The sequence below is a fragment of the Acinonyx jubatus genome, chromosome A3, assembly GCF_027475565.1.
Source record: "Acinonyx jubatus isolate Ajub_Pintada_27869175 chromosome A3, VMU_Ajub_asm_v1.0, whole genome shotgun sequence".
Taxonomy (NCBI): Eukaryota; Metazoa; Chordata; class Mammalia; order Carnivora; family Felidae; genus Acinonyx; species Acinonyx jubatus.
In genome coordinates, this window is record NC_069388.1 from 9,750,084 (window position 1) to 9,765,741 (window position 15,658).

General features: G+C 42.4%; 1 long non-coding RNA gene across 1 annotated transcript in view; it reads right to left on the bottom strand.

The window, feature by feature from the left end:
* Positions 1-15,658, bottom strand: part of LOC113595736 (uncharacterized) — a 410,316-nt gene that overhangs the window by 337,837 nt on the left and 56,821 nt on the right. Inside the window, exon 5 of the long non-coding RNA XR_008289039.1 lies at positions 3,547-3,656. This is a non-coding gene — a long non-coding RNA (uncharacterized LOC113595736). The remainder of the gene's footprint in view (positions 1-3,546; positions 3,657-15,658) is intronic.

The window sequence follows — 15,658 nt, forward strand, 5'->3', positions numbered from 1 at the left end:
CACCACCGCTGATATTGCCGGGAATGCGACCGTACTGGTGCTGAACCATCCCCAGATTTGAATTAGAGAGGCAGAACTCAAATTATCCCTTTTGCCTGGTACGTAGCCCGAACGACATATTTTTCTGAGAAACATTTTGTGCTTCCTAGCCTCCTCATGCCCACATGCTGCCAGGTGAGAGCTATAGCCTTGCTAACGTGATCCATCAGAAAAATCAAGGGGGACAATAGTCATGATCTGATATACTGGGCACTCTTAAATTACAGCACAGCCACCCCCCGTATAGTGCAGGGGAAGACAGAAATGCGGTGACTAAGCACATGGCAGGCTGTCACAAATGTGAACTGGGGAGCGGGGCGGGTCACTGAATCATGTCCTAGCACCTCCACACATCCATGGAGACACAAGGTAGCCAAGCCGGCTTGCCCGAGATGAAAGTCTGAGTAATCCGGAGGAGGCTGTAATTCTTTATAAAACATACACTAAGTAGCTTTGTTGACGCTTACATGACATTTCCAAGGTGGTTGGGAAACCAGACCATTTGTTACACAGAATCTAGATCAATAGAGTGTGTGGAGGAAGACGAGCAATGCTTAAAAAATAATAATAATGATTTAATTGAACAAGGGTAGCATAATTCCAGGCCTCCAACGTCTCCAATTTTATGTTTTAAATTCAAGATCGAAAAGAATGGAAAAAAAATCACAGCAATATGGCACGGCACCCAGAGCCCAATTCTCTCCTTCGATACCATTTAAAGAAGAGAAGAAGGTATTTTCGTCCCATTAGACAAATATATATATATATATATATATATATATATATATATATATATATATATATATAAAATACAGAAATGGTCAACTGCTTTTATCCCTGCTCTTTTCTTTTTCTTTTCTTTTCTTTTTTTTTTTTTTTTTTAGGGGCTGTCGTCAGCGTCACTCTGACAGAAGCCTGAAAAATTAACACATCACTAGGACTTACCATGTAAGATTTAACTTTTGATAAACAACAAAGTGGGTTACTGCTGTGCTAGCTATTTTTAATCCACCTTGTGAGTGTGCTTTTTTTATTGCTTTATACGGCATATCTGATTCCCTCTAAAGCACCAACTAAAAAATCTATCCAGCTGTCATTTGCTGCCCGGTAACATCTATCATCACACAGCCTGGCAGGTCTAGTCTATGAGGCAGAGGGGAGAGGAGACAGGAGGCAGAGTCAAGGACTGTCACATGGGATGGGAAAAAAAACTTGTCACAATTATTTATGGCTCTTGCTGGGGCACATCATAGGACACATAAGCCTGTTTCGGTTTCAAGCACCCCTGCACGGCTGTTCCCTTGTCGAAGTTGGACGCAGGCAGGTCTGCTTTACACATACAATTTCCTGAACAATGCCAAGCACTTGGGAAGTGACAGTGACAAATACTGGGGTTGGTGGCTGTAGCTCTGCGGGCTGCTATGAGCACGCGGGTGTCAGTAATCAGGAGAAGTACCACGTGAAGGCCCAGGGCCTCCACTCCCCTATTCCGCTCTTCCTGGTGAAAGACTTCCTTCCTCCTCATTGCTTTTAACTGCTGGGCACACGTGTTTAGACAAACAGGAGACGGTGCGTTGCAGCCCTATTTTATTATTCGAGGCCGTATTCATCCGAGGGCTTCCATATTCACCTGTTCCTTCCCTGACCCATCCCCACACACCCAGAGGGAGAAACCAATCCCAGGGGTTCATCCCAGACGGTTTCACGTCCGCTAAATACCCAGGCTCCTGAGCAGTTGGTTCAATTGAGGTTCTGCCTCCGGATGTTTTCTCAACAGCAAAGGCCGGATCCGATGGTAATTTTGTCCGGTTCTGTCACCTAAGTCCTGCCGTAAGACCTTTTGGTCTTTGTAGCCTCATTCGGGTCTACCCTTTGGCCCTCTGGAGGGACTCAAAGGCGACTCCATCAACATTCTCTCTACCCAACAGACCCTGGCAAACCTAAGAGCTGAGCTTGCAACGTTTAAGATAATTAAACATAAAATCGGGGTCCGGTCCAATGAGTGACTCTTGCACACTTTATGACTCCAGCACGGCCCGACATTAACCTAGGTGCCCACAGAGAGCCCTCGGGCACCTTGGCATCGCCTGCCCGGCCCCTGCTGATGAAAAATGGCAAAGACCCTAATTAAAGATAATAGGGGCAGAATGGCCCTGGCAGCCAAATCAGAAATTAATAGGGGAAGAAGAAAACCTGTGAATAGAAGTATCCAGGAACAGTGGAATTGGTCCAAGTATCTGTTCAGAAATTGCTAAACCCAGGTCACCGGAGAACTTCTCGTTCCCTCTCTCACGCCCAGCCCTTCCCACACTCCCGTTACCCATTCGGCCTCTGATGATAGTTCAGTTGGCAACATCTGTTTCCCTTCCTTTGAGGCTGTTTTCCCTTGGTGCTTTCACGAGCAATACCAAGGTGACCTTCACCCACTGCCCACACCCCCACACCCTTCTCACATTCCCAAATAGGAGGAGGACAACCTCTCCCCTCCCCAGGCAGGAGATACATGGTATTTGCACCCTCTCACTCCCATCACTGCCCCTCCATCTAATTAGCGACTTGGCGGTCACAGGCAGGCTTGGTATCTATGAGACCACACCCCCCAGCATAGACTCACTACACTGGCATTCCTCACAGTCTCCCCGCAAGAAGGTTCCCACAACCAGCTCAACTCACGGGGCAATACCTATCATTAGGATGCAGACTTCACTCAAACATGTACAACTTCTATCCCTCGCATTTTTAGAGGGGAAAACAAAACATGTATTCAATCGATATTTTTTGAGTAATGATGGGCCAGGTGTGGGGATAGAGCGGGGAACACGAACAACATAATTTCTGTTTTCATGCAGGTTTTTCCATGATGCCCCTCTCGTTTACAGAAGTGAGCAGTGCATGGCAAAGCAAATACAGGGTATAACAGAAAACACACTTCACGCAGAGACCTGCCCCGGTCTGCAGGATAAGGGGTCCCTCTTGGGAAATGGCGACGAAATAGATCTTTGAGGATGCATAGGTGGTATCCGGGGTGGCGACTTGAATGAGTTACTTAATGTCTCCACTGGGAAGATGAAAGGAACTCAGGTAGGTAAGGAAGCACCACCTAACCTATGAAAGGGTCAGGTTGTTGCCAAAAGGAGAAAGGGGACAGATACCCTAAATGTCACCAGAGGGGCAGATCAAAGGCTGTGGAGTCAGACAGTTCAAGTCCTGACTCTGTCACTCACTCCCAGTGGGTGCTGGGCCACGATTGAACCTTTGTCCATTTCCATTGCTTTGCCATTAAAATTGAGATAATAGCACCTGATTAATCAACCAGGATGACACAAGTCAACCCTTTGACCCCCTAACAACTCTCCCTGGCAGACATGCAAAAGCGCTCGGTGAATCCAAGTTTGCTCTTCCTCGTTACAAAGAAGAATGGAAGGCGGGGCGGGGGGAAACAATGTGTAATTAAGAATCATCGACAGAGAACCATCCAGAATTGCAACATAAAATGGATAAGCGTACCTTGTTATTTGAGCAGCACCGACGGCTCAGTAAACATTCCCACATTCTTGATCTCATTCAGTCCAGCAGCAACCTCCTTAAGCGAGAAAGATGGGCGCTTCCATTTTCATCTAATAAATGACAAACCATGAATCAAAAAGTGACCTATTCAAGATCTTCCAAATGCTGGAAACAGGTCTGGTTCTGGCCTGCTCTCCAACCATGAAGTCAAGGCACCGTGGACCGCAGGCTGCGCAGACCCTTCTTTGGATAGGGATCGGACTACTTAATCCATAGCCAGGGACAGAAAACTGTGGCTCAAGGGCCAAATCCTTTTGTTGTAAATAACATTTAATTGGAACACAGCCATGCCCATAAATTTACATATTATCTATGGCTGCTTTTACTTACAATGGCAGAGTTGAGTAGCCATAACAGAGATCAACCAGATGGACAGCAACACTGAAAATGTTTATTATCTGGGTCCTTTACAGAAGCATCTTGCCAAGGCTGATCTACACCATGTGTAATATGACAATTCCAGAGCATGTGTTGCCAAAATCAGGGTGGAAATGTGCTCGCTTCGGCAGCACATATACAAAATCAGGGTGGAATTGGGTACTTAATATGAATTACCAGTGTAACAATTCATCAAAACAGGTTTATTACCAAAGGCAAGGTTTTCTGATAGTTTTAAATGCCTATACTATCAAGGGACGCCTAGGTGGCTCAGTCAGTTAAGCATCCTACTTTGGCTCAGGCCATGATCTCTCGGTTTGTGAGTTCGAGCCCCGCGTCGGGCTCTGTGCTGACAGTTCGGAGCCCGGAACCTGCTTCGGATTCTGTGTCTCGCTCTCTCTCTGCCCCTCCCCCACTGGCGCTCTGTCTCTTTCTCTCAAAAATAAACATTTAAAAAAATTTAAATGTCCCTACTATTTAAAAGGGACTTACAACTGAGTTTTGTGGTATTAAAAGTTATTACTAATTTGTGGTTACATGTTTTTTACAATTTTACTCTATAAAGATACATACATATATTGAATAATTTACAATGAAAATAGACAACGCCTGGGATTTGCTTTAAAATACACCAGGAAGGGGCGTATGGGTAGCTCAGTCGGTTCAGCCTCCAACTTTGGCTCAGGTCACGACCTCATGGTTCGTGAGTTTGAGCCCCACGTGGGGCTCTGTACTGACAGCTCAGAGCCTGGAGCCTGCTTCAGATTCTGTCTCTCTCACTCTCTCTCTCTCTCTCTCGCCCAAGATAAATAAAAAACACATTAAAAATTTTTAAAAATACACCACGTAAAAAAGGCAGATGGGGCTGGGGATTAGTGAGGTGAAGATGGAATAAAGGTGGAAAAATGTCAGTAACGGTTGGAGCTGATTGATGAGGTACAAAAGGGGATCATTCTACTTTTCTCCTTACTTAATATGTGTTTGATAATTTCCATAATAAAAAGTTAATATTTAAACAGGGACTTTCAAAAGGCCAGATTAACCCTTTTTAAAAAAAAATCTCATCTGACTATAACAATGCATATTTTTATTATTGCAGAATAATGTTTATTATCTGCAGATATGGCCCAAATAATCAGCCACGTGATTTGCTTTCTCAGCAAAAGGAGACCCAGTGAACATTCTACAAAGAGCCCATTGTTCGTCCTTCATCTGTGATGTTCTTCCCTCCCAGCTTCTAACCTGCTCTCTGCTCTTACATTTGTACATTTTTCAACATGATATTAAATATTTAAAGAGTCATTTAGGGAACTAAAGTTCACTGTGGTTTGATGTCTTGTAACCACAAAATAACGTTGTTCTACGTGATCTTTCGCGTCAACAGAGACCAAAGTACTTTCGTCTACACGTGGAAGGTGTAACCCTATCTAAGTCACACGGTTCAGGTGAGAGTACATTGGGCTTATGAGCCATTGAACAGAGTGAAATTAAAGTCGCAGCTGCAATTTTCTGTACATTAAGTATTAGATTCTGCACACTTACATCAATTTTGTTGACTGATGGAAAGAATATTGTCTTACGCTTGAGATTTTCCCCCTTTTTGTCAGTGTGGGAAACCCTACAATAAGAAGCATTCGCCTAAGGAAACTGAATATGGTTAAAATCTTCAAATCATCATCATTTATCATCATCTTTATCATCATCTTCTTCTTCATCATCTTTACCATCACCTCCTGTATCATTCACATGGGATTAGCAATTTGCCAATCACACATGATTTCTTTTATTCCTCACCACTCCTTGCGATAAACTGGCGTTGCATCATATGTGAATTCAACCATGTTAATAGGGAGAAAAAAGCAAAAAATACAAATAGCAATCTAATAGCATATCTGACATACTATAAAATTATATTTTGCATGTGTGCTGTCTCTTTTATAGTGTACTTTATTTTACGCATTGCTATACATTTACAAACACCTAACCTATACTGTGTAATTGTATACATAAAACCAACAGTACTCTATTTAATAGGTGATAGGGGAGTTCTCAAATAATAACATTAACTATATCCAATTTATAGCTTCTGAGTTAATTTAAAATCTGAACTCTGGGTAAGCTGTGACTTCACCGTTTTATTACACCTATTGTATAGATACGGAAAACGGAGTTTAAACAGCTAAGTATCTGGCACAAAAACAGACACTCAGATCAATGGAACAGAACAGAGACCCCAGAAACAGACCTACAAACATATGGCCAACTAATCTTTGACAAAGCAAGAAAGAATATCCAATGGAATAAAGACAGTCTCTTCAGCAAATGGTGCTGGGAAAACTGGACAGCGACATGCAGAAGAATGAACCTGGACCACATTCTTACACCATACACAAAAATAAACTCAAAATGGTTGAAAGATCTAAACATACGACAGGCAGCCATCAAAATCCTCGAGGAGAAAACAGGCAAAAACCTCTCTGACCTCAGCCACAGCAACTTCTTACTCAACATGTCTCTGGAGGCAAGGGAAACAAAAGCAAAAATGAACTATTGGGACCTCATCAAGATAAAAAGCTTCTGCACAGAGAAGGAAACAATCGGCAAAACTAAAAGGCAACCGACAGAATGGGAGGAGATACTTGCAAATGACATATCAGATAAAGGGTGAGTACCCAAAATCTATAAAGAACTTCTCAAGCTCAACACCCGAAAAACAAACAATCCAGTGAAGAAATGGGCAAAAGACATGAATAGACATCTCTCCAAAGAAGACATCCAGATGGCCAACCGACACGTGAAAAACGGCTCCACATCACTCATCATCAGGGAAAGACAAATCAAAACCACAATGAGATACCACCTCACACCTGTCAGAATGGCTCACATTAACAACTCAGGCAACAACAGATGCTGGTGAGGATGGGGAGAAAGAGGATCTCTTTTGCACTGCTGGTGGGAATGCAAACTGTTGCAGCCACTCTGGAAAACAGTATGGAGGTTCCTCAAAAAATTAAAAATAGAACTACCCTATGATTCAGGAATTGCCCTACTAGGGATACTGTATCCAAGGGATACAGGAGTGCTGTTTCAAAGGGGCACACGCACCCCCATGTTTATAGCAGCGCTATCAACAATAGCCAAAGTATGGAAAGAGCCCAAATGTCCATCAATGGATGAATGGATAAAGAAGATTTGGTGTGTGTACATATGTATATATATATGATGGAGTATTACTCGGCAATCAAAAAGAATGAAATCTCGCCATTTGCAACTATGTGGATGGAACTAGAGGGTATTCTGCTAAGCGAAATTAGTCAGTCAGAGAAAGACAAATATTATATGACTTCACTCATATGAGGAATTTAAGATACAAAACAGATGAACATAAGGGAAGGAAAGCAGAAATAATCTAAAAACAGGGAGGGGGACAAAACAGAAGAGACTCATAAATATGGAGAACAAACAGGGTTGCTGGAGGGGTTGTTGGGGGGGGATGGGCTCCATGGGTCAGGGGCATTAAGGAATCTACTCGTGAAATCATTGTTGCACCGTATGCTAACTAACTTGGATGTAAATTAAATAATAAATTACAAAATGATAAATGAAATGTAAAATAAATAAATAAATAAATAAATTTAAAATAAACAAACAGCTAAGTAGCTCCTGTGAACATTTAGACATAATAATGGACAGATTGTGAAGTGGTCCTAAATCTGCCTGAGAACAAGCCTTTGCTGGCAATCACTACACTCTCTTCTGAGAGTAGTTCACGCTGATAAAATACAGAGAGAGAGAGAGAGAGAGAGAGAGAGAGAAGCTAGGACTTTAACACCCTGTGTTTCGTTTGGTTTCAGTTAGCAAACAATAAGATAGGGAAGAGGGTAGGAGCAAAATCAGACAAACTAAAATAGGAAGAGTAGCATTTCATGGGTGAAACATCTCAATTTGCTTTTCCACACTGTGCTGGCAGAAAGATGTTCAGTGATGAGGCGGTCCTTCTAAAGGAGTTCTGAACCTCTAATCAGTAGCAAAGCAGAACTGATTAAGACAACAGTTGAGAAGCTCCCCTACTCTTCTTCAGCCTCTGCCCAGAAGCCATCTTCCTTGTTTTTCCAATTTCTAGGTTGCCACCTGCTTGTCTTCCTGTCGTAGCAGAAAATTGTCACGTGAACTAGGCAAAAAGTGGAGAAAATAAAGTCTCGTCAACATAACAGGACAGTCTGCTTAGAATTGTAATGTTCCTTTAAAAGAGAAATCGTGCCCAGGCTGCGCCGCGTGTAGAATGTAGAGCTTTCCTGAGGTCTGTGATCTCCTGGTATCAGAAACCTGGAGGAAGTGTTCACTGAGTCAGTATTTCCAGAATTGGGCAAATAAGAAAGTCGCCTGCAGAAAGACCCTCCACTGCATCAATGAAAGCGACAGTTCTGGAAGGAAACAAGTTGTAGGTTTGGCAGTAAATAATAAGCTTCGTGCCCTTAAATAGAACTTGGAATCATGTCTTCCCAAAGAGTCCTCTTGGGGCTTTGGCGTTTTAGTGACAGTTCAAGTTCACTCCTTCGGAAAGTTCCAGTGCAACCCCCAAGTCCACGATATCCCCTTTGAAATAGTACACCAAATTTAAACATGTGTGAATTATTCACTCTCTTCAGGCCCCAGTATCGAAACATTTTTATTTAGAAAAAGAAAGAAACAGAGCTCAAATAAAATGAAGAGGAGTAATACAAGAGCAGTAAAATTTGTCATTAAAGAAAGACCAGACAAGGCTCTAAGTTTTCAAAGGACACAAAACACTCAACCTTTAATTTACTCATCGACCATGTATTTCCTCAGTGTCTACTATATAGAAAAGAACCGTGTCTGTGACCTCACGTACATACTAAAAAAGTTTCTCATATGCTTTTAATTTTCTTAAGTTCATCGGTAGGTGCTCAGAACAAAAGGCAGTGTCAGTATGGAATATTCCACCAATAGGATACCAAAGGAGCATATGCCCAGAAGGGTGAGGTGAAAGATACGAACCTCCTGTATATTGTAGGGGAAGGGTCTCTATTTTCCTCTCGGTAGGAGCGACCCTCCATTTCATTGAATAAGGATGCATATCTGTGGTTCAAATAATGAAACAGCAATTGTTTTCATTGCCAGAGGTAAAACTGGCTATTCTGGACTTATTGAGGGTTGATAAAGGTCTGAAATCGATGGGAGAGTTGAGGAATCCTCAGGTGTCACTAGAAGCAACTTAAGTTGTATTATAAGCAGCTGTCGCCTTACAGATCAGTAACATATACCTAAGTGATTTTACTGTCTAGGAACAAATCTCCTGACTCCTGATAAAATTCAGAGCTAAATGGATGAAATAACAATTAAAAAAAAGAAAAGTAAATCTATTTACAATTTTTGAAGGCCATGAAGGAAAGAAGACTCTGCATATATTCCTAACTCTGACCATTGAAAGGACCAAGAAGCAGACATGACTCAGTAGCAATGAGCACACTGGGTACCAAATCTTGGTTTCTAAATGCCGTTCTCTAATAAAAGAAACCAGGAACCCTTGGAGAAATGGCTGATTCCAGAGCTGTGCAAGCAAAGTAATAGAGGATCCTGGAACATCCGATGGTACCAACACACCAACAGGTCAGAAGGACCCAGGAGTCATCCTTAAATGATTCCCAGGTGCCGGATCTCAAATACTTTGAGCGTCAAAATAATATTTGTATTATTCAGTAAAATATATATATAACAGTAAAATCTGTTGAATAAAATAGAAAACCACATGAGTCTGTAATGATTAAAAAAAAAGTAGATGCAGGGGCTGAAATTTTCGTGAAGAATGAAATTGTAGTAAGCAAAATAATGGTCCCAAAGATATCTATGTCCTAATCTCTGGAACCTGTGAATCTGTTGTGTTACTTAGCAAGGGGTAATTTGAATTGCAGAGCTTCCAGAAAGAAACACTGTCCTACCAACACCTTCATTTTAGCCCTGTGCAACCCATTTCAGCATCTGTTCTAACGTACAGTATTGTATAAATCCCTGTCGTCTGAAGTCACCAAATTTGTGGTAATTTGTTAAGGCAGGAATTGGAAGCTAATACAGAATATTTATACAGTTTCAGAGTCCCTCCTTATGGGATGTTTGTAAAGGAAAAATAGAGGGACACCTGGGTGGCTCAGTCAGTTAAGTGTCTGACTCTTGGTTTTGGCTCAGGTCACAATCTCACTGTTTGTGAGTTTGAGCCCTGCAGAGAGCACAGAGGCTGCCTGGGATTCTCGGTCTCCCCTCTCTCTCTGTCTCTACCCCACTCACACACTCTCTCTCTCTCTCTCTCTCTCTCTCTCTCCAAATAAATTAATAAACTTAAAAAATTTTTTAAAGGAAAAATAGTAACATTTTGGTGGTTAAACCTGGAAGACACCGCTTTAACTGAGAGATCACAGTTAAAATCGCTAATGATAACACATGTTGACATCGTGTACCTCCTGAAGTGATGCACTGGGAAAGACAGAGCACCATTCCGGTGGAATCCTCCCCAATGCTGCACCACACTGGTCTACCCAAGACAAACCTTCAGACAAACCCAAGTTGCGGGGCATTCTACAAAATAACCATCTGGTACTCTTCAAATACGAAAGACAGTCAGAAAAAGTAACCCAGATCCAATGAGTCTAGACGATAGAACACACTAAATGCAATGTGGGATCTTGGATTCTATCTTGAACCAGAAAAGGGGCCTCAGTAAGGCAGTTTGGAATTTCAAATAAGATCTGTAGGTTAGTACTGAATCAGTTTTAATTTTTGTTTAGATTATTATACTGTTGTTTATGTAAGGTGTTAGCATTTGGAGAATCTGAGTAAAACAAAGGTGTCTTCTGGGAAATCCGTGTGCTATTTTTGTGATATATTAAGTCAAACTTTTTCTAAATAAAAAGGTTTTTTAAAAAAATGTGGTAGCAATATTATGCTAATACGGTCTGGGTGTTCCAACTACCTTTTATTTTTTATTTAATTTTTTTAAACATGTATTCATTTTTGAGAGACAGAGAGAGACAGAGTGTGAGCAGGGGAGGGGCAGAGAGAGAGAGGGAGACACAGAATCCGAAGCAGGCTCCAGGCGCTGAGCTGTCAGCACAGAGCCCAATGAGGGGCTCGAACTCATGAACTGTGAGATCATGACCTGAGCCAAAGTCGGACACTTAACCAACTGCCCCCCAACTACCTTTTACAGAACCCATTCATTTCCCTCTTTAGAGAAGTCACTTCAGTGGGTGTCCACGTGTCTTTCAGTTTTGGTGATCTCTTTCAACCAGTCACCCAGGACTCAGCAAAGTGTTCTCAAGTATTATGACAAAAAGCAAATATTTGCGAAATCTGGGTACTTCACATGTATTAAAGTAAAAAAGCAAATATTTGTAGCATTCGCATGGAAGTCTTGGTTCTAGAGAGGTTTTCCCTAAAGAACAAATAAATGAGAAATACTCAACCAAGAATAAAAAAAAAACGTGTGTGTGTGTGTGTGTTTGTCTCACACACACACATATATCCTTCCACTCCTGCCCTCTTCTAGGCCATTCTTCATATAAATTTTGAACCCTCAAATTTTGTCATATCACTCCATGAGTTTAAAGCTTCTTGGTTTCTGGGGCCCCTGGGTGGCTCGGTCAGTTAAGCCTCCAACCTCGGCTCAGGTCATGATCTCGCGGTTTGTTGAGTTTGAGCCCCGTGTCAGGCTCTGTGCTCACAGCTCAGACAGAGCCTGGAGCCTACTTCAGATTCTGTGTCTCCCTCTCTCTCTGCCTCACTCTCTCTCTCTCTCTCTCTCTCTCTCTCTCTCTCTCAAAATTAAATAAACATTAAAAAAAAAATTTAACCTTCTTGGTTTTTTCCATGGAGCACAAGGCCCGGCATGGCCACGCCCTGGTTGCATCTCTGTCTCACCGTCTACTATCTACACCCTCACCCACTAAGTCCCAACACACGGGCCTTTGTTCTGTCCTTTCAGTGGGCCAAGTTCTTTCCCACCTTCATACTCCACACATACATTTCTTCTGCCTACAATGTTCTTCTTCTCCTAACCTAAGTAAATAAATTGCTTAAGGGCAGACAACTAACAGACAACAAAGTCAGGATTCCCATGCCCTGTTAATAAATCGTGGTTATTTCCAAAGAACGAACTATTAGCATTAAAAAGTATCACGTAGATCTATAATACTGATAAGGAACATAGTCTTCCAAAAAGATTTATATACACACCTGCATACACAATTAAAGCTTTTTTAACATATGAATTATATAGTTATCTATTACATACAAAAAAAAAACCCAAAACATTTTGGAAAGATACATTATTCAATGGCATTACTAATGGTTAATTTGGGGTCAGCTTTACATTTCAACTTAAGAAATATTATGGCAATGATCCTAAACTGTGGCTAAAATGCCTTGTAAATGTTGAACTGGACTTGCCATTGAATTCGTCAACCTACCATCACCAGAAACAGCGGATGTGAATCAGCCATTGGATTCCATGTAGCTCTTTGCTACAGAGATGAAGGTGGGCGGGGGGGGGGGGGGGTGGTCTCTTACACTTCATGCTTTCATAGCAATGATGCATGAAGGCCATCAACATCTCCTACTGAGGGACCACCCAGAACACCACAAGGACCCTTCAGAGAAGCTCAGTACAGGGTAGACTAGATGTGATCCCGTCGGGGAAGGCTGTCAGCCTCATCTGATTCTGAGATCCCAGAGCCGTCATGAATGTCCGTATCGTCCTCCTAACATAGTGAGCTCTTCCTCACCAGCCTTCACGGTGGTTGTTCTGACCAAACTATCTATGTCTTTACATATCTCGGAAGAGTTGGTTCCTTCTCATCCTTCATCCTGCAGGTGATGCACTGCCCTTGAAAAGATACAGTCCACAACAAACCACATTCATTTTCTCTGGGAGCCCTCTGTTAGCACATGCATTCAACTTTAACCCAAATGAAAGTTAATCTTTACGGATGTAACTATTTAGTACCTTCTACTCGGGTGTGATGCTTAGACTTTAGGCCAGATGTCAGCCAATGCCATACCTGCCATGTAAGAAACTATAACAATACATGACGGGGGCACCTGGGTGGCTCAGTCGGTTGAGTGTCCGACTTCAGCTCAGGTCATGATCTCGCATTCCGTGAGTTCAAGCCCCGCATCGAGCTCTGTGCTGACAGCTCAAAGCCTGGAGTCTGCTTCAGATTCTGTCTCCCTCTCTCACTACCCCTCCCCCACTCACGTCCTGTCTCTCTCGGTCTCTCTCTCAAAAATAAACACTAAAAAAAATACATGATGTAACTAACGACATATAAGACCCTTTTTTATTTCAAAATCGTATCTTGCGTTGGGGATGGAACGGAAAAGAGGCTCTCACATCACAGGGCACACTTTCAGGGACTTGCACCAACTTTTTGGTTCCAAGTAAAGTAACTGTCCAAAATAGGTTCCGCCATCTTCTGGCAAGGCACTATCAGATCATTCTGTTAAATTCCTCCCTAGCATTTATCACTGCCTGAAATTATCTCGTTTTTGTATTTGTATAAAAGTTGCTACTCGGTAGATATGTATGGGAAAGAAGGAGGGAGGGAGGGAAGGAAGGAAGGAAGGAAGGAAGGAAGGAAGGAAGGAAGGAAGGAAGGAAGGAAGGAAGGAAGGAAGGAAGGAAGGAAGGAGGGAGGAAGGAGGGAGGAAGGAAGGAAGGAAGAGGGAATGGAGGAAGGAAGGAAGGGGGGAGGGAGGGAGGGAGGGAAAAAGGGAGGAAGGGATTATAAACTGTGTGTAGGTTCCAGTTAAAGTAATTAAATTCAACAGACCACCAGGGAAAAGAGGAGTGACAGTACATATTGCCTTTTCTCTTTCATCTAGGAGTTTAAAAGCTTTTCTTTTGGGGCGCCTGGGTGGCTCAGTAGGTTAAGCGTCCAACTTCAGTTCAGGTCATGATCTCGCAGGTTCGTGAGTTCGAGCCCCACGTCAGGCTCTGTGCTGATGACTCAGAGCCTGGAGCCTGCTTCGGATTCTGTGTCTCCCTCTCTCTCGGCCCTTCCCCCACTCGCACTCGCTCTCAAAAATAAACATTAAAAAAATAAATAAAATCTTTTCTTTGCTCTTCAGTGTGAATCATTTGCATTTTTTATATACATTTAAAAAATAGCTCTTTCACCTGGAAACCTTTAACAACTACTCCAATACTTTTCTCTTTTTTTTTTTTTTTTTTTTTAGCCATGGATTCCTGTCTCTACACACAAAAAAAAATTGTAGAAGTCCTATAAATGAAACAGATGACCCACAGCTGTTTTGGCCAAAGCCTGGGGTGAAAGTCTGGACATCCAAACCACTCAGCAGTCCCTGGGTTCCTGAATGCCTCCAGCATCCACACCTACCACTTGAATCCCCAGAACAGTCTGGAAATCACTGAAAGCTGAAATGTAGAACTTTACTTTCAAAATACAAAAGAGCCTTAATTAAAATCGCTGTATCAGGAGTTCCACATTAAGCTTCCATTTTATTCCAAATGGTTATGATTTGATTATGAGCCCACTCAATCGGGTGGCTACGCTATGCTTTTTTTATAATTAGATAACAGAAGGTCTGAACACCAACAATATCCGTCTTAGCCATCGGTTTTGTACAATCTTTCCAGGCGGCACCCTGATACCACTGAAGTATGCTGACTTTTTTTTTTTAACTTTTATGCAGATTGCATGTATAATAAATCCATGATACGCCTTAGCATTAGTTCCTCAATTTGAGGAAATGCTGATTTAAAACATAATTTAACAAATTATTCAGTCAAGCATAAGAAGGACAAAATTCTTCCTCCCATAAAATTTTCAGGGACATTTGGACAACGACAGCAAGAGTTTAGTGAAGTTTGCTGGAAATCCTCTGGCTCTCCTATTTTTTTTTTTTCTTCTCTCCCAAATATACCATTATGAAGTACAGACGCCCAAGCAGAGGCTGTCCATTAAAAAGCATCTCTCTAAAGCAATCTTTAACAAACTTTTCTGGAGCTACGATTATTACCTCAGAACCCACAGCATGAATTTTTTACAACAAATTTGATGCTGTGTAAGAGGGATTGACAGGCCTGGAGACTGAAGTCTTCTGTTTAACCACAGGCCCGGGTGAAACACAGACAGAGGCAGAGAAAAATCTTCCCTGCTGCCCTGCCTGTGCTCCTCAGCCTTCCAGAGGAGCCACTAGTAGGGAACAAGGGGCCGCTGTGGCTCACGCTGGGTTTCATCACTGCCGTTTCATGGGCCCACTTTGCAAGGATGTAAGTTCCTATCCACGTGAGGGAAAGACCAGGGTTCTCCCCACACCGACGCCCTTCCGCAGACCAAATCAAAACCAATTGCTCAGAGCCCTGTGCCAACCCAAAGTGGCGTGTCACCAAACACGAAGAGAGAACCCAGAGCGGATGAGGACAGGACGCGTCCACGTCACTCCCGTGGAAGACGGTGCTAGAAATGAGCCTTCACGTTGATAGTGGAGCCTTGGGCGTTCTAACAGAAAAACTTGTTTCTAACCCCGAGGACTTGAGATGACCAAGTCCTGTGAATAAAATCTCAAACTTACCAACAGTTGGAGTCGAGACCTCTCCACAGGATTCCTCAGTCTCGCTCTATTGACTGGATTAGCTCCT